This window comes from Thermobia domestica, chromosome 4 (genome assembly GCF_964235325.1).
Source record: "Thermobia domestica chromosome 4, izTheDome1.hap1.1, whole genome shotgun sequence".
Lineage (NCBI taxonomy): Eukaryota > Metazoa > Arthropoda > Insecta > Zygentoma > Lepismatidae > Thermobia > Thermobia domestica.
Genome location: NC_137457.1, coordinates 295,507,628 through 295,525,819, shown reverse-complemented (window position 1 = coordinate 295,525,819; position 18,192 = coordinate 295,507,628). Strand labels below are relative to the sequence as shown.

Here is an 18,192-nt window from a genome sequence, read left to right as displayed (position 1 = left end):
ACAGTTTTGAAAATAAAATAGCACTTCCGGGAAAAGTGGAATTTTTCCACAGAAGAATATTCTTCTTTTCATGAATAATTAATAGGTATCGTTATATCTTGAAAATAATATTTCGTAAGTCCCATCATGCAGCTTAACACACTCCAGCTATCTATCAGAGAAAATAGTGTACCGTACTGTCACTTTTGAGTTTCATCAATTCACAGGAGTTGTTTGCAGCCCAGAAATGACAGTTCAAATTGTTTACATATTTGGATAAATGAAAATCGGCTTCATCTAATATCAGTAATCTGTTCACAATATAATGTTCAACTTGAAGAAGCTCCAAAAACTCGTTAGAAAATTAAATCGCTTCGTCTTGTTCCATTCAGTAATCTGATAGATAACTTGGATCTTGTAAGGGCAGTAGTGGAGATATTTGTGCAGAATTCTGCGAACGCTGTAATTGAAGCAATACGGTAGAACTACGACACCTACAGTGTCATTGCTGTGTAATCTACCGTACAGGAAGCAATTATGCCCAATATGAACTCTCTCCCCAGTAGCTTTGCGCCACATTATTGTAAACAGCGCTCCCCCACAGTATCTTCGTTGTCCTAACGCTCTTGCAAGTTGCCTAATTTCCCTTGCAATAAAATTCCTAAGCTTCTTCGCAACAGTGTCATCAGTACCATAACCACCAGTGCTACTTTTCTTCCGGGGAATTAAGAAATATTCCCTCAGGCAAGCATGCTTAATAAAATAGAACATCACCAATAGTTTAGTGGGTTTTATGCCGTTACGAGTTTATTGTGCACACAACACAATTTGTATATAGTTGCTGCTTTTTCGCTTCGCTTTTGTTTATCTGCGTGAGATCCGAAATGACAAATATTTGCAGGGCAAAGCTGAAGCTGTTGGCATACATGAAAGAAACTCTTAAGTCATTTTATGGTTACCTCATATTGTCAATCTGCACAATATATTTATATTTAATATAACTGAAAAGTCATTCATCTTTTAAAAAATGCATTAATTTATTTTTTCTAGTACGCGAAAGTCTTCCTTCTTTTGTTATCAATATTACATTTTTTTTTTTTTTTACCACGATGAGGCGCTGGAACGAAGTGTGGATCAAAACCTATTTTGACGAAGTGTACACTATTTAGTGCGCACTCCATTTGTAGACTTGGAGTGAGCATGCTCTAAGTGTGCACTACGCACTTTGGAACACGACCTGAGCTTCATGTTGACACTTGGAGAACGGCTGATTTTCTAATATGCCACCCCACTACTCTCTGTCTCACCCTAGGAAGATCATAAAATGGAAATGACGTTAAACGAGACGTCTTACAGCGCGACGTTGCCACTTATTATGAGTAGAAGGCGGCCGATTTGAGAAAATAAAAAAGGGAAGAACATAAACCAAACAACGCAGCGGTAAGCGACTCAATAATAATAATAATAATAATAATAGAAGAGGAAGTGTAATTACTTGCCATACGTAATCTACTCCTGCAGGCAACAAACACCCAAATCTTTACCCCACACGACTTCAGTGGGAGGGAGTCCGAGTCCGCAATGATAAGACGAAGAAAATGTCCGTATTCCTTTGCAATGCGGTCTATTCTGTAGGAGACTTCCATGTTAGAAGCAACTTCATTTAACATTTCTATTACTTCAAATTTGTTCCAGCTTGAATCACATTCAACACCTTTATTTTTTAACCACTCTACAATTTCGTTTTTAGTTTCGATTTCGTAGGGATTTTTTCGTCTTTTACTGAGTGTGTGGGGTCATTATCAATAACAATCACGGAATTTGGTGGTACATTCGGAAAGAGTTTTTCTTGGAAATGTTCATATTTTGCTGCATCTAATTCTCAGTGATAATCATCTGTTTTTGAGCCGCTAAAAACGGGGTCAGCTCTAAGACTTAACCCACTCTCAGTCATGGTATGAATCACTATTACTCCCTCCCCCTTTCCAGAGGTGCCTTAATGCTTAAGGACAAACCCTCTCTCCAGCTTCACTGCGTGGTTTCGAAAATATGAATAAACGTTTAATAACATGTTTTTTTCACCAGTAGAAAGAGGTTTCCCTTTCTTTCTTTGCTTCTTATAACAATGTGGGAATTTTCAGCCACTGTCTCCAAAAATAGCACTATAGCAGTTAAACACAAAATTAACAAAAGCCTGTGACAACATCTTGGCATTTCAGCTAAACGAATAAAACGCAAGCTCTGGGGCGGCGTTGCCAAGAGGTAAAGGGTGTGGCTATGGCTAAGCAGACATACTACAGCGCGATCAGATGTCAGGGGATAAACGTGGATGTGTACAAAATAAATGTGGCAATATCGGTGGCCTCTCATGTGCTAGCACCATTTAAAGGGAATTTGTTTCACCATCAAATGCCAAGATGGGGTTTGTCACGCCGTTTAATAGCAACGCTAATAATTACACAAATAACGCACGGAATAACTATAACAAGAAAATAACAAAATAAAACAAAACAGAAGAAAGGCGCACAAAAAACCACTGAACTATCACAGAAGCCAATGAATCAAAACTGTCATCCCGCTTCCGCCGACGTGGCAACTGCTGAGCACATGTTGCCAAACTTACCTTATCGTTAGAAGTTTAACTGACAAAGAATGAGTTTGCATACCTCTATTGTTATTCTAACTGTCAGTCTTACTTTCTTTGTGTATCTACTTAAAAAGTAGTTACATTATAAAAAGTTTTTCGATACACTGATATTGGAGCGAGAGTAAATCTGACAATCTTACTTGTGTCATGCTTGTCTTTCTGTTGTCGACTATAGTTAGAATTGCAAGTACTTATATTAATATGCTAGCAGAACGTACTAAATTTTAATTTGTTTTTACCACAATCTTCAAAAACATTTTAAATACTGTCACTAACCGAATTCACCAAAACCGTTTTTGGTTTTAAACAGATTCGGTTTTCTATTAAAAATCGGCTTCAGTTACAAACGCAACAGTTTATAAATTCGAAACAATTTTCTCTAAAAATCGGAACTGTTTTATAATCTTCCCGGTTTTTGGAAAATCTCTGTCGGTTCTTTTAAAAACCGAAAAATCATTATTTCTTTTCGCACAAGTAGTATGAAATACCACATAGGACAGTGGGTGGTCCGGGAACACTTCCCGGTAAACGTCGTTTTAGGCTTCATTTTATTTATTTATTTATTTATTTATTTATTTATTTTTACAAATTTTAGCATTTATATTCCCCGCTGCTTTAATGACTTGTTCAAATTTTGTTTTGTTTAAAGACTTTCAGTAGGGAAAGGGCAAGCGCATCTAAACAGGTTTTATATCATAAATAACAAATACCTTAAAAAAAAAAAATACAGTGCACTGAAAATAAGAATAGCATTAACTTTGATAGTTTTAAAATTGGCTAGATATAACTTTGACAAAAATAATAATGCAGGAATTAAAAAAAAAAACTTTCTGGGGAGTGTATAACCAGGGACCCACAGGGCCACACTACTGCTACAAAAATTAACATAGTTTAAAATGTTGTTATACTACTCCTTTCGTAAACCTCTCGTGATGAGGAAGGAATCGCATAAATTTTATGGATGAAATTAAGACAATACATAAATAATACAAGACATTAATCAAGATATAAATAAATTCACAAAACAATCCAAGTAAATTTTGAGATAATACGAGAACTAATCCTTCGATAATCGAGACGAGAAATAAGTCTTCCATAATCGAGACAAGACGGAAAAACCTTATTTCTCGTTTCGTGAGTAACACTATTTAGGCAGATTGTAGATTGTCACTGTTCATGTAGCGACCACAAAAACTATGAGTTCTACACTAATCTTAGTGAGGTTGGACATTTTAATTTTCATCCCCACCATGTGGATCGGGATAAGCTTAGACTTGAACAGCTTCGGAAGACTTATTATTCATTTCAGTGATCCCCAAACTATTGATTCGACACTAATATTAATTGTTTTCGATTATTTTTACATAACAATCCACTACCAATTCGTCATATACTAAAAGCGCGCCCTCCTACTAAAAAGGGAATCAATACGTACGCCAGGAACTATACTTAGGGGATGATCAAAATAAAAGGGGATATATTCACAAAACAATATATTCTGTAACTCAACTATTAGTGATAATAACTGGTTTAATGGCCTTCTCTCTCTCAACCTTCATTTATACAAAAAAGAAGAAGAAGAAAATACACGCTGTAGTTATTTCTCGGAAGGAACTGCGACACCAGAAGACAAGGCTCGAGCATGAGCATGTCTATTTTGTTAATTATCTTGATCGAAACTCCGAAACAATGAAATCATGTGTTTTACCAAACCAGACATGAGAATTTGTTTACTTCGTATTTTGAAAGGAGACTAATAAATCAGCAAACCTAACATTTTTTTAATTGATGCTATAAACATATTATGCTGATTGATAGAATTGGATTTGAAGATTGAATTTTATTCCTTTTCTATCCAGGGATATGTGTAAGAAAATTGAATGTTAGAAGGGTCTAGAATCTGAAGGGAATTATAAAATACAATAAAATTGCTAGGCTGTCTGCTTATTTAAAAAATGCTGAATTTCAGCTTTCTAAGTTGAGCTTCTGGTGAAATAATTTTTTGCAAAAATTCGTAACTCCTCCTACTCCTCCTTGGTATACTATTATAATCAATGTGATATGACAACATCTCAATTGGGAATGGAATTTCAAAATGGCCCTTTCCCGTTTCCCTTTAAACTAATGTGAAAATGAAATGAAATAACTTTCCCTACTCCTTTGTATTTCAATAAATATAGAAAGCAAATTATTACTTAGTTTTCAGTCTTTTTTCTGTACCTCTGTGTATGGTGAATTTGTACGTTTCTATTTGTTTTCACGTGGGAAAAATTCCAAGCCAACGTAAGTCTTTACATTACAATAATTAACATGTACTTTGATATATTTAGTTTAATACAAATTGGTATTTGCAATAACAAGTACATTCTGTATTTGCTTCGGTAGGAGTTGGGATCAAGGCATTGCTTCATGTACTAGATGTAGCAGTAAAACGGAAAAGTGAATTGAGACTTGTTAAGTTAGGGAACCAAGCATACAGAATTTGAAACTTCATACTATTTGTTTCGTCTTGTTTTGAACATGCATGTCTCGTCTCGAATTGAACTACCTGTTTCGTTTCATATTTTTATAAGTTTAATGCGCTATTTAGGACACGATACAAGTCCTATGGGCTGAACCATAGCCACATGTAGTAGAGAGATGTTCACTTTTCCAATAATGTTTCTGTGAGAATTGTAGCTTATTTAAGTTTACTATTCCGTTTTTAGCAGCATGGCAATATGAGACGTGGATCTACACTTTTTACCAGACAATTTGAATTTGTTAAATAGTATTTCACATTCATATATACTATTTAACAAATTCAAATTGTCTGGTAAAAAGTGTAGATCCACGTCTCATATTGCCATGCTGCTAAAAACGGAATAGTAAACTTAAATAAGCTACAATTCTCACAGAAACATTATTGGAAAAGTGAACATCTCTCTACTACATGTGGCTATGGTTCAGCCCATAGGACTTGTATCGTGTCCTAAATAGCGCATTAAACTTATAAAAATATGAAACGAAACAGGTAGTTCAATTCGAGACGAGACATGCATGTTCAAAACAAGACGAAACAAATAGTATGAAGTTTCAAATTCTGTATGCTTGGTTCCCTAACTTAACAAGTCTCAATTCACTTTTCACATTTCACATTCATATATATTGACAGTGTTATATATAAATAAATAAATAGGTCTCCATACCACGTTGACTCCCTTGGAACGGCTATTTGTTCCAACAGAAATAAATACAGGTTTCCTGTGGTATTTTACATGTAAGCAGGCAAGAACATTTAATGAATTTTGAGTTTACCAGTATCAGAAGTAACTGAGTTCGACGCTTATTCAGCATTCTTTTTCTAAGGGTCGTAATAAACGATTACAAGATAACACTGCTCAGATACTGTACAAAATTAAAAACAGAGATCAAAATGACGTACACTTGATAGCACTTCAAAAAAATAATAATAAATGAGGCAACATTTTAGTAGTTGTAGTTTTAGTGTTAAATGTTCAAGTAAAATAATCATCTTTGCAAAAGCCATCAAGAATATTTTACTTTGAGATTTTTAAAAAACAAATTTCTACAGAGTATTTGAGAAATGTTTATTTTGTCCAACTGTGAATAGCATTATGTGAAATCATCTATGCATACTTCATTTTAATGCTCAATGACAACATCCAAAAAGACGTCAGATGTCATGGGCATCGAAATATTAAGATAAGAACATAAATAAAAAATCGTACGCAAGGTATGCAAAGCCATTTATTTACTTATACATAGATTATGGTGTATAAAGTAGTGCTGTTGAATTTTTGTGACATTTGCGGTTTTCGGTTTTTGAGAAAACCGGTTTTCTGGAAACCGAAAACCGCAAATGCGGTTTTCAAAACCGAAACCGCAAATGCGGTTTTCAAAACCGAAAACCGCAAATGCGGTTTTCAAAACCGAAACCGCAAATGCGGTTTTCAAAACCGAAACCGCAAATGCGGTTTTCAAAACCGAAACCGAAAAAGCGGTTTTCAAAACCGAAACCGAAAAAGCGGTTTTCAAAACCGAAACCGCAAATGCGTTTTTCAAAACCGAAACCAATGTTTTTAATTACACCTTTTAACAATTGTGAAAGCATCTATCGATCGAGACAATTGTATTGATTTATGTCTGTGTTTCAACTTTTTTTTATTTGCTCCCGTTTCCTCCCACTTTCTTACGGTTTAGAACTCCGTAAGTACTGATGTGAACTTGTGTGTTACAAATACTGACCTGGGATCATTTGCACTTTTTTTTTAGTTACTTCTTTGATGACACTTCCAAGGTACTTTTCGGTTGCAGGGAAGCAAACTGGACCCCACCTGATTTTTATATATTTTGTAAAGTAGAGCACGAGGAACACGAATCTTAAGGAATTTTGACATTCCGACTTCCCGAACTCGAGATACTAGAACTTATACAGTAGTTTTACATAGTATGTATAAAATTAACGAAGAAAGTTCTGTCGCTTTTTGACCTATCACCTTAGAACATCGATATGTCACCTAAGACCAGGGGTGTAGCCAGCAGGTTTCTGTAGGAGGGGCCCGTCGTTTTTGAAGGGGAGCAGCTACAATCTAAAAAAAATGTTACAGCTAGTGTTTTTGAAGCCTGAAAAAAACTGGAAAATTTTGGTTTCCTTCCGGAAAACTAAAAACACTGTTTTAGCTTATTATTATTATCATTATTATTATTATTATTATTATTATTATTATTATTATTATTATTATTATTATTATTATTATTAATAATAATAATAATAATAATAATAATAATAATAATAATAATAATAATAATAATAATAATAATAATAATAATAATAATAATAATAATAATAATAATTTCATAAATTATATTACAGATAGTTTGTATTATGTTTAACCTAGAACTACTGCCCCCGACCAAACATTATACCTTTGTGCATAACTATTTCAATACACAGAACCGATCTATATAGGTAAACAAGAAAGTTCTATCGCTTTCTCACTCACCACTTCCGGACATTCATATGTCTCCTAACACGTATCTGGAAGATCAAGAATAGATCGACAACCTTCTGCAAACGTTCTGGAAGGCCATTTATTCCATCGCAGTAGAGGTTGGTGTTCCGTGAAGTGAAGAAGTTATCAAGTGCATTTTGCACCTCTACTTGGGATTTGAGCTGGCATCCTTTAAAGTGATTGTCCAAGGAAGGGAACAGATGATAATCGGACGGTGCAATGTCCAGGGAGTATGGCGGATGCAATAGTGTTTCCTATCCAAGGCGTAAAATGGTGTCCCGGGTCATCCTAGCCACGAGGGGCTTAGCGTTGTCCTGTAACATAAGGACCCCTTTGGGAGTTTTGAGTTTCTCTTGAACACGGCTCAACTGCTGACAGTACACAGTTGGATTGATGTGATGACCAGCTGGTAGCAGTTCCCGATGCACGATGTCACGAGCAGTTCATCAACACACAGGAGGACTTTCTTCTGGTGTAGTACTGGTTTCGGCTGTCTTGGAACCGTTCATGGGATGCTAACCAATTATGACGGCGCCGTGGAACTTCGTACAGGATCCATTTCTCATCACATGACAACACCTTGTCCAGAAATGGCTCCTTCCTCAGACGAGACAGCAAAGAAACACAGGTGTCTGCTTGCGTTGCCTTTTGACCCGGAATCAAGTTATGTGGGACCCATCGACCCAACTTCTAGTGTTTCCTCAGTTGAAGGTGCTGCTGAATGGTTTCGCCACTCACACTGAATTGTCCCCATGCCGTAAGCGTCGGTGGACCACAAATGGGCAATTAGCGACATCACGCCAAACATTGGCGGCGCCGCAGCGACGATCCATGGTGGCCCCTCTACCGTTTTGAAAATTATGCCACCAGCGGCAGAGATGCGACAAAACGCCAATGAACCACAAAATTACTCCCCCAAAATGCTATATGTGTGATTTAGTTACATTAAGGTGAGTCTAAAAAACACTTTTAAAAAGTACCAAAAAATTACCCCGAAGGGGACTCAAACCACCAACCTTATGATTACTAAGCAAGTGTTCTTCCTACTTCGCTACGATGGCGATGAAGGAAACGTTGTTTGTAAAGGGATAAATCGTTAAGATCTTTTTAATTTGGTCAATCACAGTGCTCCTTTAACCGTGTATATTCGACGATAACTGTTTGGAATTAGATAAAATGTGTTCGCCATGTAATTTTGTAACAAAATGACGCGTGTCTATTTACTTTATTTCATAGTTCTCGCATACTCACTTTCTAATGATCGACGACAGTTGTCATCTAAATTCATACAATTATCGCACTTATCTCAAGATTTTTCACGTCATGATGTTGAGGCAGAGGTTATTCTTGACCCTCGGAGCTCACTTTAGGAACAATTCGTCAGCAAAAAATAATATATAATAATAACCGCATGCACATGACTGGCGACAGTTCGTGTTGGTCCCTTCACGATTCTCCGCGAAGAATCTGAGAAGTGCGGACCAAGACGAAGTTCTCGCTGGTCGCTGCTACGCGGTGGTACTTCAACACCCCGACGCGAGATATAGGTTTCGACTCGACGAAACCCGGCCGCCAGTTAGGGCCAACTATCGCAGACCTACGCAAAAAGCGACAGAACTTTCTTGGTTACTTTTATACATAAGACTGATTTTCTTTGAAATTGCACTTAATTTATTTTAAGATTTTCTGAAAAAAATGTTTATTTATTATTTGTGACTAAAAAGACATAATTATTTTATTAACAGCTATATCTCACTTCCTGTTTTACACGAAATAGCATTTTAAAAAGCGAATGAAATCCAAACTGAAAAATTGAATAAAAACGTTGCTTTTCACAAAATTTTCCATCTGATAAAAAGTTTTCTTGAAACACTAATTACAGCATATAAATAATATAATGTACTTATGATTTAGTATAGTACCATTGTTTTATGATAGAATTTATAGTGGGGGGCGCGGTGGCTCAGTGGTAGAGCGTTCACCTCCGGTGCTTGGGGTCCCTGGTTCGATCCCAGCTCGCCCTTTGTGGTGGACAAACAACCGTGCTCATGGGTTTTCTCGGGGCTCCGTTTCCTTCCACTTTCTTCATTCCACCATCTCATTCATTTCTCATAATCACCGTCTCCTTTGGCCTAACCGGCATAGGCGTTGGACGTTAAACTCAAAGATTTCATTTTATTTCATAGAATTTATAGTACCTTGTCAAAACGTTTGTCTTCAAACTGTCAAATACAAATCGCCGTTAATTGTGTAATCTACTGTCACAAAAAGTATACCATACTATTTTCGGATCGCTATAAGGAAGAAATACTATACTATTTTGTGATCGGTATGGTAAAATACTATTTTTCCATACTATTTTACCGTAAATTATTAATTATATGTAAACTTTGTTATTTTTAAATGACTGAAGCGAAGTAATCTCACGATGATGTTTTAACATCTGGTCATTAGGGGGGCCAGGAAATCATTTGGGGAGCCTGGCCCCGTGGCTACACCCCTGCCTAAGACGTACCTGGAAGATCAAAAATAGTACCCATCAGTATCAACGGACCTTCTGAAAACGTTCGGGATGGGCATTTATTCCTTCGCGGTAGAACTTGGTTTGCCGTGAAGGAAAGAAGGTATCAAGTGCATTTTGCACCTTTACTACGGAGTTGGACTTTAGTTCTCTAATGTGAGTGTCCAAGAAATGGTTCAGGGATAATTGGACGGTGCATTGTCCAGTGAGTATGGCGGTTGCAATAGTGTTTCCCATTTATGGCGTAGGATGGTGTCCCGGGTCACTCTAATCATATGGGGCTTAGCGTTGTCCCGTAACGGTAGAACCCCTTAGCGATTGAGAAGTGCTGGCTCCAGGGTTTTGAGTTTTTCTTGAACACGGCTCAACTGCTGACAGTAGACAGTTGCATTAATGTTCTGCTCTGACCAGCCGGTAGCAGTTCCCGATTTTTCTCCAATCCCAAAAAGCGGGTGGTTTTTCGTGATTAAGATAGCGAGGGACGAATATAGAACCTGACAATCGGGTGGTACCTGCAAAAATCGGGTAATATGACAATAGATAAATAGAAAATAAGCTAAATAGAAAATAAGGTATATCCCTATTTAAGATCACTACACCTGCAACCCATGAAATCCAATTTGAAATCTCATCCACTTAGACTGAGATCTTTTATATTATCATTACTCTTTCACTTTGTTTCTAAATAGTACTGCCACTCTTTCTTTTGTTAACAAAAAAAAACACCACCTCCCTTTCTTAAAAAAAAGAAAAGAAAAAAATTTAGATCGCAATACACAATTTTATTGTTGATTTGTTGCCACTCCGATAAATGTGAATGTTGTGGTTTTGCATGTGTTGACTGGTTTCTTATCGCAAGTCCCAGACGCCTGCAATAGTTTATACGTGAAGGGAACACTGATCATATTTTATTCTATATCTTTTTACTTCCCAATAACGATAGCCGTGCCTCTTTGTCAGAAACTGCAACTTATTTTTTTTATTCTGCCAATTGTAAAAGAATACTAAACAAGAATTTCCCTACACGTTAAGACATTTTATGAAAAAATATCTTCTTTCACCTCTGCAAATTTTGAGCATTTTTTCCCTACGTCGGGGGAAATTTCCCTCCATCTGGCAACTGTGAGCCGAAGATGGTAAAGATTCTTTGCTGTTTCCTCGTCGTTACTTGATAATAGTGCTCTCGAGTTTTTGTGACTTCTGCAATTTTCGGTTTTTGAGAAAATCGGTTTTCAAAACCGAAACCGCAGATGCGGTTTTCAAAACCGAAACCGCAAAAGCGGTTTTCAAAACCGAAACCGCAAATGCGGTTTTCAAAACCGAAACCGCAAATGCGGTTTTCAAAACCGAAACCGCAAATGCGGTTTTCAAAACCGAAACCGCAGATGCGGTTTTCAAAACCGAAACCGCAAATGCGGTTTTCAAAACCGAAACCGCAAATGCGGTTTTCAAAACCGAAACCGCAAATGCGGTTTTCAAAACCGACATTTCGGTTTTATGAAATTTCACTTTTTTCAAAAACCGGTTTTCGGTTTTTCAAAAACCGATTTCGACAGCACTAGTATAAAGTTAACACTTTAACATAGTATGATTATATTTACGAGCTCCATTATTGTTGAATGCATATATATCTATATCTATCTATCTCTAGTTGCTTGAAAGTGGCTTATTGGCATACTTGTAATTTATAGGTCTAAAAATAGTACGTCGTCATAATAAATCATAGTAAGTACATTGCATTGCGTAGAATTAACCAAAAAAAAGTGAAAGCCGAGTAGAATTTCATTGTAAAATTGTATTATCAACCGAAAAAGAACATGTCCCAAAGTGGTCTATTTGCCGACTATGAAAATCACAAAGAAAAGTGTTTTATTTTTAGAATATTGATGTTCGATAGGCATTAAAGAACTGAAATGAACAATTTAATCTTTATCAACTATATTATCAACCTTCAAATAAAAAAGTTTACTTTTTGCGGACGAAAAAGTAAATTTGTTGGTAAAAAATGATGCTCAGTCTGAGAGGAGAAACTAAAAAAAAAATATGAATTTTTAAAATTCCTGATGTTAGCTTTTGTTTGTATCTGTTACTGTTTAATGTGGTATTATTAACTATTAAAATTGATTTCCAATTTTAATTGAGCATTTAAAATATAAAACATTTATTATAAACCTAAAAAAGTGGTCTATATGCAGTAAAAAGAACCAGATTTCACTGAAAACCTAAAAGATCTAATTCTACGTAGACGTTTATGAAAACAAAGTTAGAATATGTTTCCCTTGAGGGTGAGATTGTACATACAACACGGTGCTAGGGGCACCATATTGTTTAAAAAAAAATAATCTTTCAGTGATCTAATATTTTAACTGTCAACTATAGTCTTGATAATTAAAACCAAAGATCAGCTATTCAATTATAAATTCAATTTAAACAAAATGGGTCTTACGCAGAGTCGTTCAGACGCGTGATTAGTGACATACTAAAGAATTCGACTAACGTATTTTTCCTGCAGTAGTCAGACCTTTAATATGACGCTAATCATATGTCAAAATGACTCTGCATAAGGCCCTATATGTTTAATAATAGTTACAGTTTTCTTTTGTCTTTTTCGTTTTTCTTTTTTTTTTTCTTTACAGAATTTAACAAATAGTATAGTGGTTGTGAAAATTATCCCCTCACGGAATGCAAATTCTGCTATTCTATGGTGAATGCAACCTCCAGTCCCATTGTGTTCCAGAAGTAGTTCTGACGTTTGGTAATTCTAATGCTTAGCTGCTTGGGAGATGATGCAAAGATCCCGCTGCTTCCATCCACCTTTTTTTTATTATTATTATTTGAAAGTTTATCTTCACGTTCAGTTTTTATTTCGTGTTCAAATTCACTTTAATAGTTATTTATCTAAAGATTGGGTGTTAGCATGCGGGATCATGGTTTGGCTCGTCGATTTTGGTTTAGTTCACTTCACTTCTGGTATTTGTCCAAGTTCACATTTATTACAATTTAATGTTTTGTTTTATCATGATCTTCGGGGTGTTATAAACATGTTTTAGTCACCTGCTATCTAATATTGTTTTAGTATCACTTTAACGAACTTTTTTTCTTCTTCCGTCCTGGCGGGTTTGTGACAATATAGGTGACGAATGTTAGAAAAACAGGTAAAGTTTAATATAAGCTTCCCAGCTATTCACGAAACTAAAGGGGTCCATAAACCTTCAGTTTTACTGCGCAGTTTATCCTATGTGACGACATACTGAACGATAAACTGTGCGAACTGCGCAGTTTAGGCAGGTTTTTCACGCAGTTATTTGGACTGCGCAAGCAACGATAAACTGCGCAAATAACTTAAAGGTGCAGTTCTCTCAGTTGACATCCTACTTTTGTCATGATAACGTGTAGTAAAGAGCAAGTCTTACTGTTTTTCTTTGAAGTGTACCGATCACTCCTAGAACTATGGGACGTCGAGAACTTGCAGTATTTCAATAGGAATAAAAAGATGGACGTATATGATGTATTGCTATACAATCATAATTTATTTTACAGGAGTAATCACTGTCGTACTGTCTAGGCCTACTGCTTTGAGAAGTATACTGCACAGAAAACTTGAGGCAACTGTTCCATTCCCTGAACATATCCCACACACTGTATCAGTTCAGTTCATCGTCAGATTTTTACCCACGTTTTTGCACACTTGGACTGCTCAACAAAACTAAAAGTATATTGGCCCCTTTACGACGATATTGAAGAAACATAGAGGAAACATCTGGAGTAACGCTAAAAGTAAATAAGTACAGAAATAGAAGCGGCAGCAGAGAAAAATATAGAATATCTTAAGGTGGAGAAATCAAAATCGATTATTTGACGGAGAATGTTAATTTGTTTTCTAAGGTTAACATCCTATGTTTATGCTCCTAGGCTAAGGGAGACAGTGATAATTATTATGAATAAAATGGAGAAATGCAGAAAGTGGAAAGAACTTAGAGAACCCCGAGAAATCTCATACATACGGTGTTTGTCCACCACAAAGCCCACTTGGCAAGAAAGAACGAAAAAAAAGGATAGTGATTCAGAAACAAGAGAACTGCAATATGTACTTGAGAAAACGAGAATAGGAAACCTGGAGCTGTTCATACTTTTAGGCGGAAGAAGACAAAACTGGAGAAATGAAAGGAAATAGCAATGTCAATCATAAGAGATTGTACAAAGATATAAATAGATTGATCAGAGGTATTATTTCAGATTAAATTAGTACAGAATGGAAATTGAAACATTGTACCTGGTGTCGTAAATACACAATGTGTATTCTTAGATAAATGAAACTGATATTTCGATGTTCCACTAAATATATACTTGGAAAGAGAGAAAATCGCGGTGATGTTATACTGCATCAGTCATTGTTTCTCTTAGAAATTGAAAAAAAGTAACAGTGACCCGTGTACATCATGTAACAGCATTTGGTTTATATGGCGATATTTTCTCAATATTCAAACCGGAAGTGGTAGTAGATTTGTACCAGTCTCGGGTTTAGAAGAGAGATTATAGTGCAGATAGAATATATATTTTGAGACATTTAGTTCATTGAAGAAGACTTCTTCTTCTTGCTATCTACTTCAGTTTTTACTCTACTGTATAGATATTAACATTAAATCCAAAAATGGTTGATTTCTGCTACTTCCGATTTCAATAGAGCGTTAACCTATTCTTATAACAATAAATCGATTCTAGAAAAAAACGTTTTACGCTATCCCTGATCGTTTTTACTCTACTTAGGCCAATACAGAAACCGGAAGCTTTAGTGGATTTCTATCATTTCTTTTTTAGTAGAGTTAAGTATGGAAATGAAATGTACAGAAGTTGTTTCCCGATCTATGGTGACGAAATTACCTCCTTGTGCAGTACACCAAGCTGGAAGAGAAGGAAGCTGCCAGTTGTGTGGGTAGCTTGGACCATTGGTTATCCGTAACAGGTGTGGTAAGTGCATATCGGGACAAATACCGCCGAAAATAAGTGTTTATTGGGAGAGCTACATAATTGTCCTTTCCGACGTGAAGTACAGTCATAGTGCCATTATTAACCTGTGCAAGGAGCGTGGATTCACTGTGTCCAAATATGGCATATCACAGGAGTTGAAATGGGCAGGTAAGACGAGGCGTGGATGATTCCTGTGGGGCAGAAACAGACCAACCTTCGGCCTGCCACTAGTCACACACGAGCTACAATTCGGAGGTCAGGGCTCTGGTACCAGGGAGAATCTATCCACACAGAGGAGAGGAATATCGCGAACCGGCTAAAGACATCACTGAAGACTATTCACACCATCATTCACCGCGATTTGAGCTTGGTAAAGCGACGGAAGGGGCGTGTTCACAAGCTCTTACCAAAACACATCTAATAGGAACGTCGCACCAACTGTCGAAAGCTGTATGAGCGGTACCTGGCCGGTGAAAAGTGGAAGTTTGTTGTAATACGGACGAGGCATATATTTATCTGGATGACTGTCATAAGCCAATGACTGCAATTTTTTATCGATCGACAGATATGAGGGACTTTCAAAGATGGTTCACTGAATGCAAGAAAAGTTTTGGCACAGATTTCATGATCATTACTGGATACTCGTACCAGAGCAAGCTGACAGACACCCCCTGCTGAAGGGCTATGGAAAACCTGTCAGAATGAGTGGTTGCGGCTTGAAATGACTACATTGCATGCCAGTCTCCTACAGTGGAAACTTCGCTGTCGGGCAATTGCCCAGATGCAGGGCCACCAACCATGTTGATGGTGGCGACATGGTTTCTTTTAAAGTAAATGCAAGTTGGAATTGTCACCATAGGTCGGAAACAACCCCTGTATTGTTGGGATTCTCAATCGACTACAGGAAGACGCTCCTCGGTATCTATTACCGTTTTTGCTTCATATAATGGTCAATGCTAAAAGCGAAAGGGGCAGATTTTTTTTTTTATGACGTCCGGTTTGAATATCGTTTGGAACTCAAACTTCCTCAGTTCCTAACTTTTGATCATCTACTACATGGTCAAAAGGGACGATGATTTATCAAGTTTTTTTTTTTTAATTTTTTGTCTCCCGAATGGAAAAACACGCGAACAGAAAGGCTAAATATTTTAGTCGGTAAACCAAATTCCTTAGTAGTAATAATATGCAATGAACCATGAGATGGGAGGCAAATTCTTAATTAAATAGAATAATGCACTAATCTGGCCCATGTGACATACACAAGAAACTATGAAGGAATGTAACTAACTGGCAACAGTTCCCTTAGCCACAGATAATTCAGATAAACAACGGCTATTTGAATAGAGATTCGTAGATTTAAAGTATTTGATAGAGTTATCGCACAGGTGACACGATAACGGACAAGTATAGTCATTTCGTCATTTCCGGTGACGAAGTGATCGGAATGACGTCAAGCTTAATGTCACGAATAACCCATCCATTTCAATACAATGAGATGCAAAAGTTTCTTAATTACTTTAATATTAAATAATTACTGAATGAAAAGAAATGGAATTATCATGTTTATTTTTAGGTAAAATACGGAGCTGCAGTGGCTCAGTGGTAGAGCGTTCATTCCTGGTGTTTAGGTGCCTAGTTCGATCCGACCTGGCACCAAGTGTACTTGGTGGTAGACCAACACCGTGGGAGGTTTCTCGGTATTGTCCCGTTTCCTCCCACCTTATTCATTCCACCATTGCATTCATTTCTTATCAACAACTTTTCTTTATATTGGCCGGCGTAATCGTGGGACGTAAAACTGAAAGATTTCATTTCATTTCTTTCAGGTACAATACTTACCCTACCATCTATATTGCAAGATGTTCAATATGTTTTTTTTTTCTTTTTCAACTTCAACGATTTGACACAAGCTTGGGCTCCATTCCGTACAAGTCCCGCATATGTTGCGGATCGCAACTCAACGCAAAAGTTGGAAGAACCAATTGCAGACTTACTTCACTCTTGGGACCGAATTCTCTAAAGATGAGCGTCAGAGCAACACAAAATTTGCGTTTTAGTTTTCGAAAATCTGCAAAAAAAAATTAAAATCGATTTCTGTGTTTTGCGCTTGTATTGTATGTGTGGTTTTTTAGTGTTGCGCTTCGCAAATTTTGCGACGGCTAATACGGAATGAGGCCCGTATTGTTCGAAAGCAAAAAATAAATCTAGTAGTCATGAAAGATAATGTGTTGGTATAGATATATATTTTCGTAACGCATTCTGCCAACATTGAAAACATATTACTGCAGTACTGCGCATTCTGTTTCTGCTCTGCTTGACGTTAAGTTGGGTGTGAATGTGAAAGGTGAAAATTTGTAAACAAATTATATTTATTGAGATAACTGTTTATGTTTTAAAAAAATAAGTGATCATTTTAATTTTCTTATGCATTTTTTACGATCACGTAATTATGCATGATGCATTTTTTTCTGTCAAATACTTTGAGAATTGTAATGTCATAATTAATGCACAATATTTACGTGTTAATTGCGGCCTTGAAATGTATAGGTTAGTATAAAACATATGCCACACTTTTTTTTTCTGTAATTCACAGAAACTTATAAAAATATCCATGCATTGCTTATGTCAAGAAACCCGATAAGTTCTATGCTTTTCACTCAAGAATACAAGGTGATATTCCCCATTAATGTATGTGAAAACATTAATCGGAAAAGAAAATTTCTAGGCTCGAAACAATTCAGTATTCAATGTGGTCGTTAAAATCTTGATGCAGATTTATTCAAAAGATATATATATATATATATATATATATATATATATATATATATATATATATATATATATATATATATATATATATATATATATATATATATATATATATATATATATATTACTTCCTTCAAATGATTCGCTAAGACATTTTGGACTCATATTACCGTGGCATATGCCCAAATAATTTTCTACAGATAGGTAATGTGCGTGCAATCTGATGTGCTTACAGACGTATGCTATAAAAACGATTAGATTAATTTTACAGAGCCCTCTGCAGATGGTATTCT

General features: G+C 36.2%; 1 protein-coding gene across 3 annotated transcripts in view; it reads left to right on the top strand.

Annotated features, from left to right (window-relative positions):
* The first annotated feature begins 17,355 nt into the window (after positions 1-17,355).
* Positions 17,356-18,192, top strand: part of LOC145684204 (oxysterol-binding protein-related protein 2) — a 264,438-nt gene continuing 263,601 nt past the window's right edge. For 2 of the 3 annotated variants that reach the window (XM_081756261.1, XM_081756258.1), the window contains exon 1: positions 17,356-17,474. The gene's annotated coding sequence lies outside the window, so the exon portion shown is untranslated. The other variant, XM_081756259.1, reaches the window with a different exon arrangement.